Genomic DNA, 16205 nt, shown 5'->3' with positions numbered 1-16205 from the left:
CCAGAAGGAACATAGCATGATAACCAGTTCTGAGATGAGAGTTTGCAGCACACGCGTTTTGCTCACTGTACCTTTCACAGACGGGAACTATCCATTTGCATATCAGTCTTTGTCCCGCCCACTTGGGCAGTCCAGCACCGAAATGCTATGGCAATTCCTTTATGAACAAGAGTACCAACAACAACCCCATACATATGTTTCAGCCTTGATGGACCTCATCAGTGAGGTGAAGCTGTGCCTCTCTGAGCACAGTGAGCAGGAAGTCCACGTCTGGTTGCCCCACGGTAACTCAGGGTGACCAACCCCAAGTTCCTTACAAATATTTCAAAAAAAATGTTGCAGGCCCTCCGCTCCAGAAGGAACACGGCATGATAACCAGTTCTGAGATGAGAGTTTGCAGCACACACTTTTTGCTCACTGTACCTTTCACAGATGGGAAATATTCATTTGCATATCAGTCTTTGTCCCACCCACATGGGCAGTCCAGCACTGAAAAACTATGGCAATTCCTCTCTGAACAAGAGTACCAACAGCAACCCCATACACATGTTTCAGCCTTGTTGGGTCTCATCAGTGAGGTGAAGCTGTGCCTCTCTGGGCACAGTGAGCAGGGAGTCCACGTCTGGTTGCCCCCAGGTAACTCATGGTGACCAATCCCAAGTTCCTTACAAATATTTCCAAAAAAGGGTTGCAGGCTCTCCTCTCTAGAAGGAACATGGCATGATAACCAGTTCTGAGATGAGAGTTTGCAGCACATGCTTTTTGCTCACTGTACCTTTCACAGATGGGAAAAATCCATTTGCATATCAGTCTTTGTCTCGCCCACATGGGCAGTCCAGCACCAAAATGCTATGGCAATTCCTCTCTGAACAAGAGTACCAATCTGCAACCCCATACACGTGTTTCAGCCTTGTTGGGTCTCATCAGTGAGGTGAAGCTGTGCCTCTCTGAGCACAGTGAGCAGGGAGTCCACGTCTGGTTGCCCCCAGGTAACTCAGGGTGACCAATCCCACGTTCCTTACAAATATTTCAAAAAAAGGGTATCAGGCGCTCCTCTCCAGAAGGAACATGGCATGATAACCAGTTATGAGATGAAAGTTTGCAGAAAAAGCTTTTTGCTCACTGTACCTTTCACAGATGGAAAATATCCATTTGCATATCAGTCTTTGTCCCGCCCACATGGGCAGTCCAGCACAAAATGCTATGGCAATTCCTCTCTGAACAAGAGTACCAACAGCAACCCCATATACGTGTTTCAGCCTTGTTGGGCTTCATCAGTGAGGTGAAGCTGCGCCTCTCAAGCACAGTGAGCAGGGAGTGCACGTCTGGTTGCCCCCAGGTAACTCATGGTGACCAATTCCAAGTTCCTTACAAATATTTCCAAAAAAGGGTAGCAGGCGCTCCTCTCCAGAAGGAACATGGAATGATAACCAGTTCTGAGATGAGAGTTTGCAGAAAAAGTTTTTTGCTCACTGTACCTTTCACAGATGGAAAATATCCATTTGCATATCAGTCTTTGTCTCGCCCACATGGGCAGTCCAGCACCAAAATGCTATGGCAATTCCTCTCTGAACAAGAGTACCAATCTGCAACCCCATACACGTGTTTCAGCCTTGTTGCGTCTCATCAGTGAGGTGAAGTTGTGCCTCTCTGCGCACAGTGAGCAGGAGTCCACGTCTGGTTGCCCCCAGGTAACTCAGGGTGACCAATCCCACGTTCCTTACAAATATTTCAAAAAAAGGGTAGCAGGCGCTCCTCTCCAGAAGGAACATGGCATGACAACCAGTTATGAGATAAAAGTTTGCAGAAAAAGCTTTTTGCTCACTGTACCTTTCACAGATGGAAAATACCCATTTGCATATCAGTCTTTGTCCCGCCCACATGGGCAGTCCAGCACAAAATGCTATGGCAATTCCTCTCTGAACAAGAGTACCAACAGCAACCCCATATACGTGTTTCAGCCTTGTTGGGCTTCATCAGTGAGGTGAAGCTGCGCCTCTCAAGCACAGTGAGCAGGGAGTCCACGTCTGGTTTCCCCCAGGTAACTCAGGGTGACCAATCCCAAGTTCCTTACAAATATTTCCAAAAAAGGGTAGCAAGCGCTCCTCTCCAGAAGGAACATGGCATGATAACCAGATCTGAGATGAGAGTTTGCCGCACACACTTTTTGCTCACTGTACCTTTCACAAATGGGAAATATCCATTTGCATATCAGTCTTTGTCCCTCCCACATGGGCAGTCCAGCACCGTAATGCTATGGCAATTCTTCTCTGAACAAGAGTACCAACAGCAACCCCACACACTTGTTTCAGCCGTGTTGAGCTTCATTAGTGAGGTGAAGCTGCGCCTCTCTGAGCACAGTGAGCAGAGAGTCCACGTCTGGTTGCCCCAGGTAACTCAGGGTGACCAACCCCAAGTTCCTTACAAATATTTCAAAAAAAGGTAGCAGTCGCTCCTCTCCAGAAGGAACATAGCATGATAACCAGTTCTGAGATGAGAGTTTGCAGCACACGCTTTTTGCTCACTGTACCTTTCACAGATGGGAAATATCAATTTGCATGTCAGTCTTTGTCCCGTCCACATGGGTAGTCCAGCACCAAAATGCTATGGCAATTCCTCTCGAACAAGAGTGCCAACAGCAACCCCATACACGTGTTTCAGCCTTGTTGGGCCTCATCAGTGAGGTGAATCTGCGGCTCTCTGAGCACAGTGAGAAGGGAGTCCACGTCTGGTTGCCCCCAGGTAACTCAGGGTGACCAACCCAATTTCCTTACAAATATTTCAAAAAAAGGTAGCAAGCGCTCCTCTCCAGAAGGAACATAGCATGATAACCAGTTCTGAGATGAGAGTTTGCAGCACACGCGTTTTGCTCACTGTACCTTTCACAGACGGGAACTATCCATTTGCATATCAGTCTTTGTCCCGCCCACTTGGGCAGTCCAGCACCGAAATGCTATGGCAATTCCTTTATGAACAAGAGTACCAACAACAACCCCATACATATGTTTCAGCCTTGATGGACCTCATCAGTGAGGTGAAGCTGTGCCTCTCTGAGCACAGTGAGCAGGAAGTCCACGTCTGGTTGCCCCACGGTAACTCAGGGTGACCAACCCCAAGTTCCTTACAAATATTTCAAAAAAAATGTTGCAGGCCCTCCGCTCCAGAAGGAACCCGGCATGATAACCAGTTCTGAGATGAGAGTTTGCAGCACACACTTTTTGCTCACTGTACCTTTCACAGATGGGAAATATTCATTTGCATATCAGTCTTTGTCCCACCCACATGGGCAGTCCAGCACTGAAAAACTATGGCAATTCCTCTCTGAACAAGAGTACCAACAGCAACCCCATACACATGTTTCAGCCTTGTTGGGTCTCATCAGTGAGGTGAAGCTGTGCCTCTCTGGGCACAGTGAGCAGGGAGTCCACGTCTGGTTGCCCCCAGGTAACTCATGGTGACCAATCCCAAGTTCCTTACAAATATTTCCAAAAAAGGGTTGCAGGCTCTCCTCTCTAGAAGGAACATGGCATGATAACCAGTTCTGAAATGAGAGTTTGCAGCACATGCTTTTTGCTCACTGTACCTTTCACAGATGGGAAAAATCCATTTGCATATCAGTCTTTGTCTCGCCCACATGGGCAGTCCAGCACCAAAATGCTATGGCAATTCCTCTCTGAACAAGAGTACCAATCTGCAACCCCATACACGTGTTTCAGCCTTGTTGGGTCTCATCAGTGAGGTGAAGCTGTGCCTCTCTGAGCACAGTGAGCAGGGAGTCCACGTCTGGTTGCCCCCAGGTAACTCAGGGTGACCAATCCCACGTTCCTTACAAATATTTCAAAAAAAGGGTATCAGGCGCTCCTCTCCAGAAGGAACATGGCATGATAACCAGTTATGAGATGAAAGTTTGCAGAAAAAGCTTTTTGCTCACTGTACCTTTCACAGATGGAAAATATCCATTTGCATACCAGTCTTTGTCCCGCCCACATGGGCAGTCCAGCACAAAATGCTATGGCAATTCCTCTCTGAACAAGAGTACCAACAGCAACCCCATATACGTGTTTCAGCCTTGTTGGGCTTCATCAGTGAGGTGAAGCTGCGCCTCTCAAGCACAGTGAGCAGGGAGTGCACGTCTGGTTGCCCCCAGGTAACTCATGGTGACCAATTCCAAGTTCCTTACAAATATTTCCAAAAAAGGGTAGCAGGCGCTCCTCTCCAGAAGGAACATGGAATGATAACCAGTTCTGAGATGAGAGTTTGCAGAAAATGTTTTTTGCTCACTGTACCTTTCACAGATGGAAAATATTCATTTGCATATCAGTCTTTGTCTCGCCCACATGGGCAGTCCAGCACCAAAATGCTATGGCAATTCCTCTCTGAACAAGAGTACCAATCTGCAACCCCATACACGTGTTTCAGCCTTGTTGCGTCTCATCAGTGAGGTGAAGCTGTGCCTCTCTGCGCACAGTGAGCAGGAGTCCACGTCTGGTTGCCCCCAGGTAACTCAGGGTGACCAATCCCACGTTCCTTACAAATATTTCAAAAAAAGGGTAGCAGGCGCTCCTCTCCAGAAGGAACATGGAATGATAACCAGTTCTGAGATGAGAGTTTGCAGAAACAGTTTTTTGCTCACTGTACCTTTCACAGATGGAAAATATTAATTTGCATATCAGTCTTTGTCTCGCCCACATGGGCAGTCCAGCACCAAAATGCTATGGCAATTCCTCTCTGAACAAGAGTACCAATCTGCACCCCCATACACGTGTTTCAGCCTTGTTGCGTCTCATCAGTGAGGTGAAGCTGTGCCTCTCTGCGCACAGTGAGCAGGAGTCCACGTCTAGTTGCCCCCAGGTAACTCAGGGTGACCAATCCCACGTTCCTTACAAATATTTCAAAAAAAGGGTAGCAGCCGTCCTCTCCAGAAGGAACATGGCATGATAACCAGTTATGAGATGAAAGTTTGCAGAAAAAGCTTTTTGCTCACTGTACGTTTCACAGATGGAAAATACCCATTTGCATATCAGTCTTTGTCCCGCCCACATGGGCAGTCCAGCACAAAATGCTATGGCAATTCCTCTCTGAACAAGAGTACCAACAGCAACCCCATATAAGTGTTTCAGCCTTGTTGGGCTTCATCAGTGAGGTGAAGCTGCGCCTCTCAAGCACAGTGAGCAGGGAGTCCACGTCTGGTTTCCCCCAGGTAACTCAGGGTGACCAATCCCAAGTTCCTTACAAATATTTCCAAAAAAGGGTAGCAAGCGCTCCTCTCCAGAAGGAACATGGCATGATAACCAGATCTGAGATGAGAGTTTGCCGCACACACTTTTTGCTCACTGTACCTTTCACAAATGGGAAATATCCATTTGCATATCAGTCTTTGTCCCTCCCACATGGGCAGTCCAGCACCGTAATGCTATGGCAATTCTTCTCTGAACAAGAGTACCAACAGCAACCCCACATACTTGTTTCAGCCGTGTTGGGCTTCATCAGTGAGGTGAAGCTGCGCCTCTCTGAGCACAGTGAGCAGAGAGTCCACGTCTGGTTGCCCCCAGGTAACTCAGGGTGACCAACCCCAAGTTCCTTACAAATATTTCAAAAAAAGGTAGCAGTCGCTCCTCTCCAGAAGGAACATAGCATGATAACCAGTTCTGAGATGAGAGTTTGCAGCACACGCTTTTTGCTCACTGTACCTTTCACAGATGGGAAATATCAATTTGCATGTCAGTCTTTGTCCCGTCCACATGGGCAGTCCAGCACCGAAATGCTATGGCAATTCCTCTCGAACAAGAGTGCCAACAGCAACCCCATACACGTGTTTCAGCCTTGTTGGGCCTCATCAGTGAGGTGAAACTGCGCCTCTGTGAGCACAGTGAGCAGGGAGTCCACATCTGGTTGCCCCCAGGTAACTAAGGGTGACCAACCCCAAGTTCCTTACAAATATTTCCAAAAAAGGGTAGCAGGCGCTTCTCTCCAGAAGGAACATGGCATGATAACCAGATCTGAGATGAGAGTTTGCAGCACACGCTTTTTGTTCACTGTGCCTTTCACAAATGGGAAATATCCTTTTGCATATCAGTCTTTGTCCCGGCCATATGGGCAGTCCAGCACCGAAATGCTATGGCAATTCCTCTCGAACAAGAGTACCAACAGCAACCCCATACATGTGTTTCTAGCCTTGCTGGGCCTCATCAGTGAGGTGGATCTACGCCTCTCTGAGCACCGTGAGCAGGGAGTCCACATCTGGTTGCCCCCAGGTAACTCAGGGTGACCAACCCCAAGTTCCTTACAAATATTTCAAAAAAAAGTAGCAGGCGCTCCGCTCCAGAAGGAACACAGCATGATAACCAGTTCTGAAATGAGAGTTTGCAGCACATGCTTTTTGCTCACTGTACCTTTCACAGATGGGAAATATTCATTTGCATATCAGTCTTTGTCCCACCCACATGGGCAGTCCAGCACGGAAAAACTATGGCAATTCCTCTCTGAACAAGAGTACCAACAGCAACCCCATACACATGTTTCAGCCTTGTTGGGCCTCATCAGTGAGGTGAAGCTGTGCCTCTCTGAGCACAGTGAGCAGAGAGTCCACGTCTGGTTGCCCCCAGGTAACTCAGGGTGACCAACCCCAAGTTCCTTACAAATATTTCAAAAAAAGATAGCAGTCGCTCCTCTCCAGAAGGAACATAGCATGATAACCAGTTCTGAGATGAGAGTTTGCAGCACACTCTTTTTGCTCACTGTACCTTCCACAGATGGGAAATATCAATTTGCATGTCAGTCTTTGTCCCGTCCACATGGGCAGTCCAGCACCAAAATGCTATGGCAATTCCTTTATGAAGAAGAGTACCAACAGCAACCCCATACACATGTTTCAGCCTTGATGGACCTCATCAGTGAGGTGAAGCTGTGCCTCTCTGAGCACAGTGAGCAGGAAGTCCACGTCTGGTTGCCCACAGGTAACTCACGGTGGCCAACCCCAAGTTCGTTACAAATATTTCAAAAATAGGTAACATGCTCTCCTCTCCAGAAGGAACATGGCATGATAACCAGTTCTGAGATGAGAGTTTGCAGCACACGTTTTTTGCTCACTGTTCCTTTCACAGTTGGGAAATATCCATTTGCATATCAGTCTTTGTCCCGGCCACGTGGGCAGTCCAGCACCGAAATGCTATGGCAATTCCTCTCGAACAAGAGTACCAACAGCAACCTCATAAACGTGTTTCATCTTGTTGGGCCTCATCAGTGAGGTGAATCTGCGGCTCTCGGAGCACAGTGAGCAGGGAGTCCACGTCTGGTTGCCCCCAGGTAACTCAGGGTGACCAACCCAATTTCCTTACAAATATTTCAAGAAAAGGTAGCAGGCACTCCTCTCCAGAAGGAACATGGCATGATAACCATTTCTGAGATGAAAGTTTGCAGCACACGCTTTTTTCTCACTGTACCTTTAACAAATGGGAAATATCCATTTGCATATCAGTCTTTGTCCCGGCCACATGGGCAGTCCAGCACCGAAATGCTATGGCAATTCCTCTCGAACAAGAGTACCAACAGAAACCCCATACATGTGTTTCTAGCCTTGTTGGGCCTCATCAGTGAGGTGAATCTGCGTCTCTCTGAGCACCGTGAGCAGGGGGTCCACATCTGGTTGCCCCCAGGTAACTCAGGGTGACCAACCCCAAGTTCCTTACAAATATTTCAAAAAAAGGGTAGCAGGCGCTCCTCTCCAGAAGGAACATAGCATGATAACCAGTTCTGAGATGAGAGTTTGCAGCACACGCGTTTTGCTCACTGTACCTTTCACAGACGGGAAATATCCATTTGCATATCAGTCTTTGTCCCGCCCACATGGGCAGTCCAGCACCGAAATGCTATGGCAATTCCTTTATGAACAAGAGTACCAACAGCAACCCCATACACGTGTTTCAGCCTTGATGGACCTCATCAGTGAGGTGAAGCTGTGCCTTTCTGAGCACAGTGAGCAGGAAGTCCACGTCTGGTTGCCCCCAGGTAACTCAGGGTGGCCAACCCCAAGTTCGTTACAAATATTTCAAAAAAAGGTAACAGGCGCTCCTCTCCAGAAGGAATATGGCATGATAACCAGTTCTGAGATGAGAGTTTGCAGCACACGGTTTTTGCTCACTGTACATTTCACAGATGGGAAATATCCATTTGCATATCAGTCTTTGTCCCGGCCACATGGGCAGTCCATCACCGAAATGCTATGGCAATTCCTCTCGAACAAGTGTACCAACAGCAACCCCATACACGTGTTTCACCTTGTTGGGCCTCATCAGTGATGTGAATCTGCGGCTCTCTGAGCACAGTGAGCAGGGAGTCCACGTCTGGTTGCCCGCAGGTAACTCAGGGTGACCAACCCAATTTCCTTACAAATATTTCAAAAAAAGGTAGCAAGCGCTCCTCTCCAGAAGGAACATAGCATGATAACCAGTTCTGAGATGAGAGTTTGCAGCACACGCGTTTTGCTCACTGTACCTTTCACAGACGGGAACTATCCATTTGCATATCAGTCTTTGTCCCGCCCACTTGGGCAGTCCAGCACCGAAATGCTATGGCAATTCCTTTATGAACAAGAGTACCAACAACAACCCCATACATATGTTTCAGCCTTGATGGACCTCATCAGTGAGGTGAAGCTGTGCATCTCTGAGCACAGTGAGCAGGAAGTCCACGTCTGGTTGCCCCACGGTAACTCAGGGTGACCAACCCCAAGTTCCTTACAAATATTTCAAAAAAAATGTTGCAGGCCCTCCGCTCCAGAAGGAACACGGCATGATAACCAGTTCTGAGATGAGAGTTTGCAGCACACGCTTTTTGCTCACTGTACCTTTCACAGATGGGAAATATTCATTTGCATATCAGTCTTTGTCCCACCCACATGGGCAGTCCAGCACCGAAAAACTATGGCAATTCCTCTCTGAACAAGAGTACCAACAGCAACCCCATACACATGTTTCAGCCTTGTTGGGCCTCATCAGTGAGGTGAAGCTGTGCCTCTCTGGGCACAGTGAGCAGGGAGTCCACGTCTGGTTGCCCCCAGGTAACTCATGGTGACCAATCCCAAGTTCCTTACACATATTTCCAAAAAAGGGTTGCAGGCTCTCCTCTCTAGAAGGAACATGGCATGATAACCAGTTCTGAGATGAGAGTTTGCAGCACATGCTTTTTGCTCACTGTACCTTTCACAGATGGGAAAAATCCATTTGCATATCAGTCTTTGTCTCGCCCACATGGGCAGTCCAGCACCAAAATGCTATGGCAATTCCTCTCTGAACAAGAGTACCAATCTGCAACCCCATACACGTGTTTCAGCCTTGTTGGGTCACATCAGTGAGATGAAGCTGTGCTTCTCGGAGCACAGTGAGCAGGGAGTCCACGTCTGGTTGCCCCCAGGTAACTCAGGGTGACCAATCCCAAGTTCCTTACAAATATTTAAAAAAAAAGGTAGCAAGCGCTCCTCTCCAGAAGGAACATAGCATGATAACCAGTTCTGAGATGAGAGTTTGCAGCACACGCGTTTTGCTCACTGTACCTTTCACAGACGGGAAATATCCATTTGCATATCAGTCTTTGTCCCGCCCACATGGGCAGTCCAGCAGCGAAATGCTATGGCAATTCCTTTATGAACAAGAGTACCAACAGCAACCCCATACACGTGTTTCAGCCTTGATGGACCTCATCAGTGAGGTGAAGCTGTGCCTTTCTGAGCACAGTGAGCAGGAAGTCCACGTCTGGTTGCCCCCAGGTAACTCAGGGTGGCCAACCCCAAGTTCGTTACAAATATTTCAAAAATAGGTAACAGGCGCTCCTCTCCAGAAGGAATATGGCATGATAACCAGTTCTGAGATGAGAGTTTGCAGCACACGGTTTTTGCTCACTGTACATTTCACAGATGGGAAATATCCATTTGCATATCAGTCTTTGTCCCGGCCACATGGGCAGTCCATCACCGAAATGCTATGGCAATTCCTCTCGAACAAGTGTACCAACAGCAACCCCATACACGTGTTTCACCTTGTTGGGCCTCATCAGTGATGTGAATCTGCGGCTCTCTGAGCACAGTGAGCAGGGAGTCCACGTCTGGTTGCCCGCAGGTAACTCAGGGTGACCAACCCAATTTCCTTACAAATATTTCAAAAAAAGGTAGCAAGCGCTCCTCTCCAGAAGGAACATAGCATGATAACCAGTTCTGAGATGAGAGTTTGCAGCACACGCGTTTTGCTCACTGTACCTTTCACAGACGGGAACTATCCATTTGCATATCAGTCTTTGTCCCGCCCACTTGGGCAGTCCAGCACCGAAATGCTATGGCAATTCCTTTATGAACAAGAGTACCAACAACAACTCCATACATATGTTTCAGCCTTGATGGACCTCATCAGTGAGGTGAAGCTGTGCCTCTCTGGGCACAGTGAGCAGGGAGTCCACGTCTGGTTGCCCCCAGGTAACTCGTGGTGACCAATCCCAAGTTCCTTACAAATATTTCCAAAAAAGGGTTGCAGGCTCTCCTCTCTAGAAGGAACATGGCATGATAACCAGTTCTGAGATGAGAGTTTGCAGCACATGCTTTTTGCTCACTGTACCTTTCACAGATGGGAAAAATCCATTTGCATATCAGTCTTTGTCTCGCCCACATGGGCAGTCCAGCACCAAAATGCTATGGCAATTCCTCTCTGAACAAGAGTACCAATCTGCAACCCCATACACGTGTTTCAGCCTTGTTGGGTCACATCAGTGAGGTGAAGCTGTGCCTCTCTGAGCACAGTGAGCAGGGAGTCCACGTCTGGTTGCCCCCAGGTAACTCAGGGTGACCAATCCCACGTTCCTTACAAATATTTCAAAAAAAGGGTAGCAGGCGCTCCTCTCCAGAAGGAACATGGCATGATAACCAGTTATGAGATGAAAGTTTGCAGAAAAAGCTTTTTGCTCACTGTACCTTTCACAGATGGAAAATATCCATTTGCATATCAGTCTTTGTCCCGCCCACATGGGCAGTCCAGCACAAAATGCTATGGCAATTCCTCTCTGAACAAGAGTACCAACAGCAACCCCATATACGTGTTTCAGCCTTGTTGGGCTTCATCAGTGAGGTGAAGCTGCGCCTCTCAAGCACAGTGAGCAGGGAGTGCACGTCTGGTTGCCCCCAGGTAACTCATGGTGACCAATTCCAAGTTCCTTACAAATACTTCCAAAAAAGGGTAGCAGGCGCTCCTCTCCAGAAGGAACATGGAATGATAACCAGTTCTGAGATGAGAGTTTGCAGAAAAAGTTTTTTGCTCACTGTACCTTTCACAGATGGAAAATATTCATTTGCATATCAGTCTTTGTCTCGCCCACATGGGCAGTCCAGCACCAAAATGCTATGGCAATTCCTCTCTGAACAAGAGTACCAACAGCAACCCCATACACATGTTTCAGCCTTGTTGGGCCTCATCAGTGAGGTGAAGCTGTGCCTCTCTGGGCACAGTGAGCAGGGAGTCCACGTCTGGTTGCCCCCAGGTAACTCATGGTGACCAATCCCACGTTCCTTACAAATATTTCAAAAAAAGGGTAGCAGGCGCTCCTCTCCAGAAGGAACATGGAATGATAACCAGTTCTGAGATGAGAGTTTGCAGAAAAAGTTTTTTGCTCACTGTACCTTTCACAGATGGAAAATATTCATTTGCATATCAGTCTTTGTCTCGCCCACATGGACAGTCCAGCACCAAAATGCTATGGCAATTCCTCTCTGAACAAGAGTACCAATCTGGAACCCCATACACGTGTTTCAGCCTTGTTGCGTCTCATCAGTGAGGTGAAGCTGTGCCTCTCTGCGCACAGTGAGCAGGAGTCCACGTCTGGTTGCCCCCAGGTAACTCAGGGTGACCAATCCCACGTTCCTTACAAATATTTCAAAAAAAGGGTAGCAGGCGCTCCTCTCCAGAAGGAACATGGCATGATAACCAGTTATGAGATGAAAGTTTGCAGAAAAAGCTTTTTGCTCACTGTACCTTTCACAGATGGAAAATACCCATTTGCATATCAGTCTTTGTCCCGCCCAGATGGGCAGTCCAGCACAAAATGCTATGGCAATTCCTCTCTGAACAAGAGTACCAACAGCAACCCCATATACGTGTTTCAGCCTTGTTGGGCTTCATCAGTGAGGTGAAGCTGCGCTTCTCAAGCACAGCGAGCAGGGAGTCCACGTCTGGTTTCCCCCAGGTAACTCAGGGTGACCAATCCCAAGTTCGTTACAAATATTTCCAAAAAAGGGTAGCAAGCGCTCCTCTCCAGAAGGAACATGGCATGATAACCACATCTGAGATGAGAGTTTGCAGCACACGCTTTTTGCTCACTGTACCTTTCACAGATGGGAAATATTCATTTGCATATCAGTCTTTGTCCCACCCACATGGGCAGTCCAGCACCGAAAAACTATGGCAATTGCTCTCTGAACAAGAGTACCAACAGCAACCCCATACACATGTTTCAGCCTTGTTGGGCCTCATCAGTGAGGTGAAGCTGTGCCTCTCTGAGCACAGTGAGCAGAGAGTCCACGTCTGGTTGCCCCCAGGTAACTCAGGGTGACCAACCCCAAGTTCCTTACAAATATTTCAAAAAAAGGTAGCAGTCGTTCCTCTCCAGAAGGAACATAGCATGATAACCAGTTCTGAGATGAGAGTTTGCAGCACACTCTTTTTGCTCACTGTACCTTTCACAGATGGGAAATATCAATTTGCATGTAGGTCTTTGTCCCGTCCACATGGGCAGTCCAGCACCAAAATGCTATGGCAATTCCTTTATGAAGAAGAGTACCAACAGCAACCCCATACACATGTTTCAGCCTTGATGGACCTCATCAGTGAGGTGAAACTGTGCCTCTCTGAGCACAGTGAGCAGGAAGTCCACGTCTGGTTGCCCACAGGTAACTCACGGTGGCCAACCCCAAGTTCGTTACAAATATTTCAAAAATAGGTAACATGCTCTCCTCTCCAGAAGGAACATGGCATGATAACCAGTTCTGAGATGAGAGTTTGCAGCACACGTTTTTTGCTCACTGTTCCTTTCACAGATGGGAAATATCCATTTGCATATCAGTCTTTGTCCCGGCCACGTGGGCAGTCCAGCACCGAAATGCTATGGCAATTCCTCTCGAACAAGAGTACCAACAGCAACCCCATAAACGTGTTCATCTTGTTGGGCCTCATCAGTGAGGTGAATCTGCGGCTCTCTGAGCACAGTGAGCAGGGAGTCCACGTCTGGTTGCCCCCAGGTAACTCAGGGTGACCAACCCAATTTCCTTACAAATATTTCAAGAAAAGGTAGCAGGCACTCCTCTCCAGAAGGAACATGGCATGATAACCATTTCTGAGATGAAAGTTTGCAGCACACGCTTTTTTCTCACTGTACCTTTAACAAATGGTAAATATCCATTTGCATATCAGTCTTTGTCCCGGCCACATGGGCAGTCCAGCACCGAAATTCTATGGCAATTCCTCTCGAACAAGAGTACCAACAGAAACCCCATACATGTGTTTCTAGCCTTGTTGGGCCTCATCAGTGAGGTGAATCTGCGTCTCTCTGAGCACCGTGAGCAGGGGGTCCACATCTGGTTGCCCCCAGGTAACTCAGGGTGACCAACCCCAAGTTCCTTACAAATATTTCAAAAAAAGGGTAGCAGGCGCTCCTCTCCAGAAGGAACATAGCATGATAACCAGTTCTGAGATGAGAGTTTGTAGCACACGCGTTTTGCTCACTGTACCTTTCACAGACGGGAAATATCCATTTGCATATCAGTCTTTGTCCCGCCCACATGGGCAGTCCAGCACAAAATGCTATGGCAATTCCTCTCTGAACAAGAGTACCAACAGCAACCCCATATACGTGTTTCAGCCTTGTTGGGCTTCATCAGTGAGGTGAAGCTGCGCCTCTCAAGCACAGTGAGCAGGGAATGCACGTCTGGTTGCCCCCAGGTAACTCATGGTGACCAATTCCAAGTTCCTTACAAATATTTCCAAAAAAGGGTAGCAGGCGCTCCTCTCCAGAAGGAACATGGAATGATAACCAGTTCTGAGATGAGAGTTTGCAGAAAAAGTTTTTTGCTCACTGTACCTTTCACAGATGGAAAATATTCATTTGCATATCAGTCTTTGTCTCGCCCACATGGGCAGTCCAGCACCAAAATGCTATGGCAATTCCTCTCTGAACAAGAGTACCAATCTGCAACCCCATACACGTGTTTCAGCCTTGTTGCGTCTCATCAGTGAGGTGAAGCTGTGCCTCTCTGCGCACAGTGAGCAGGAGTCCACGTCTGGTTGCCCCCAGGTAACTCAGGGTGACCAATCCCACGTTCCTTACAAATATTTCAAAAAAAGGGTAGCAGGCGCTCCTCTCCAGAAGGAACATGGAATGATAACCAGTTCTGAGATGAGAGTTTGCAGAAAACATTTTTTGCTCACTGTACCTTTCACAGATGGAAAATATTAATTTGCATATCAGTCTTTGTCTCGCCCACATGGGCAGTCCAGCACCAAAATGCTATGGCAATTCCTCTCTGAACAAGAGTACCAATCTGCAACCCCATACACGTGTTTCAGCCTTGTTGCGTCTCATCAGTGAGGTGAAGCTGTGCCTCTCTGCGCACAGTGAGCAGGAGTCCACGTCTAGTTGCCCCCAGGTAACTCAGGGTGACCAATCCCACGTTCCTTACAAATATTTCAAAAAAAGGGTAGCAGGCGTCCTCTCCAGAAGGAACATGGCATGATAACCAGTTATGAGATGAAAGTTTGCAGAAAAAGCTTTTTGCTCACTGTACGTTTCACAGATGGAAAATACCCATTTGCATATCAGTCTTTGTCCCGCCCACATGGGCAGTCCAGCACAAAATGCTATGGCAATTCCTCTCTGAACAAGAGTACCAACAGCAACCCCATATAAGTGTTTCAGCCTTATTGGGCTTCATCAGTGAGGTGAAGCTGCGCCTCTCAAGCACAGTGAGCAGGGAGTCCACGTCTGGTTTCCCCCAGGTAACTCAGGGTGACCAATCCCAAGTTCCTTACAAATATTTCCAAAAAAGGGTAGCAAGCGCTCCTCTCCAGAAGGAACATGGCATGATAACCAGATCTGAGATGAGAGTTTGCCGCACACACTTTTTGCTCACTGTACCTTTCACAAATGGGAAATATCCATTTGCATATCAGTCTTTGTCCCTCCCACATGGGCAGTCCAGCACCGTAATGCTATGGCAATTCTTCTCTGAACAAGAGTACCAACAGCAACCCCACATACTTGTTTCAGCCGTGTTGGGCTTCATCAGTGAGGTGAAGCTGCGCCTCTCTGAGCACAGTGAGCAGAGAGTCCACGTCTGGTTGCCCCCAGGTAACTCAGGGTGACCAACCCCAAGTTCCTTACAAATATTTCAAAAAAAGGTAGCAGTCGCTCCTCTCCAGAAGGAACATAGCATGATAACCAGTTCTGAGATGAGAGTTTGCAGCACACGCTTTTTGCTCACTGTACCTTTCACAGATGGGAAATATCAATTTGCATGTCAGTCTTTGTCCCGTCCACATGGGCAGTCCAGCACCGAAATGCTATGGCAATTCCTCTCGAACAAGAGTGCCAACAGCAACCCCATACACGTGTTTCAGCCTTGTTGGGCCTCATCAGTGAGGTGAAACTGCGCCTCTGTGAGCACAGTGAGCAGGGAGTCCACATCTGGTTGCCCCCAGGTAACTAAGGGTGACCAACCCCAAGTTCCTTACAAATATTTCCAAAAAAGGGTAGCAGGCGCTTCTCTCCAGAAGGAACATGGCATGATAACCAGTTCTCAGATGTGAGTTTGCAGAAAATGTTTTTTGCTCACTGTACCTTTCACAGATGGAAAATATCCTTTTGCATATCAGTCTTTGTCCCGGCCATATGGGCAGTCCAGCACCGAAATGCTATGGCAATTCCTCTCTGAACAAGAGTACCAATCTGCAACCCCATACACGTGTTTCAGTCTTGTTGGGCCTCATCAGTGAGGTGAAGCTGTGCCTCTCTGAGCACAGTGAACAGGGAGGCCACGTCTGGTTGCCCCCAGGTAACTCAGGGTGACCAATCCCACGTTCCTTACAAATATTTCAAAAAAAGGGTAGAAGGCGCTCCTCTCCAGAAGGAACATGGCATGATAACCAGATCTGAGATGAGAGTTTGCAGCACACGCTTTT

The sequence above is a fragment of the Ambystoma mexicanum genome, chromosome 6p (assembly GCF_040938575.1).
Source record: "Ambystoma mexicanum isolate Mex_15411 chromosome 6p, UKY_AmexF1_1, whole genome shotgun sequence".
Classification (NCBI taxonomy): Eukaryota; Metazoa; Chordata; class Amphibia; order Caudata; family Ambystomatidae; genus Ambystoma; species Ambystoma mexicanum.
The sequence above is the reverse complement of the archived record's forward strand: the minus strand, read 5'-3'. Positions refer to the sequence as shown.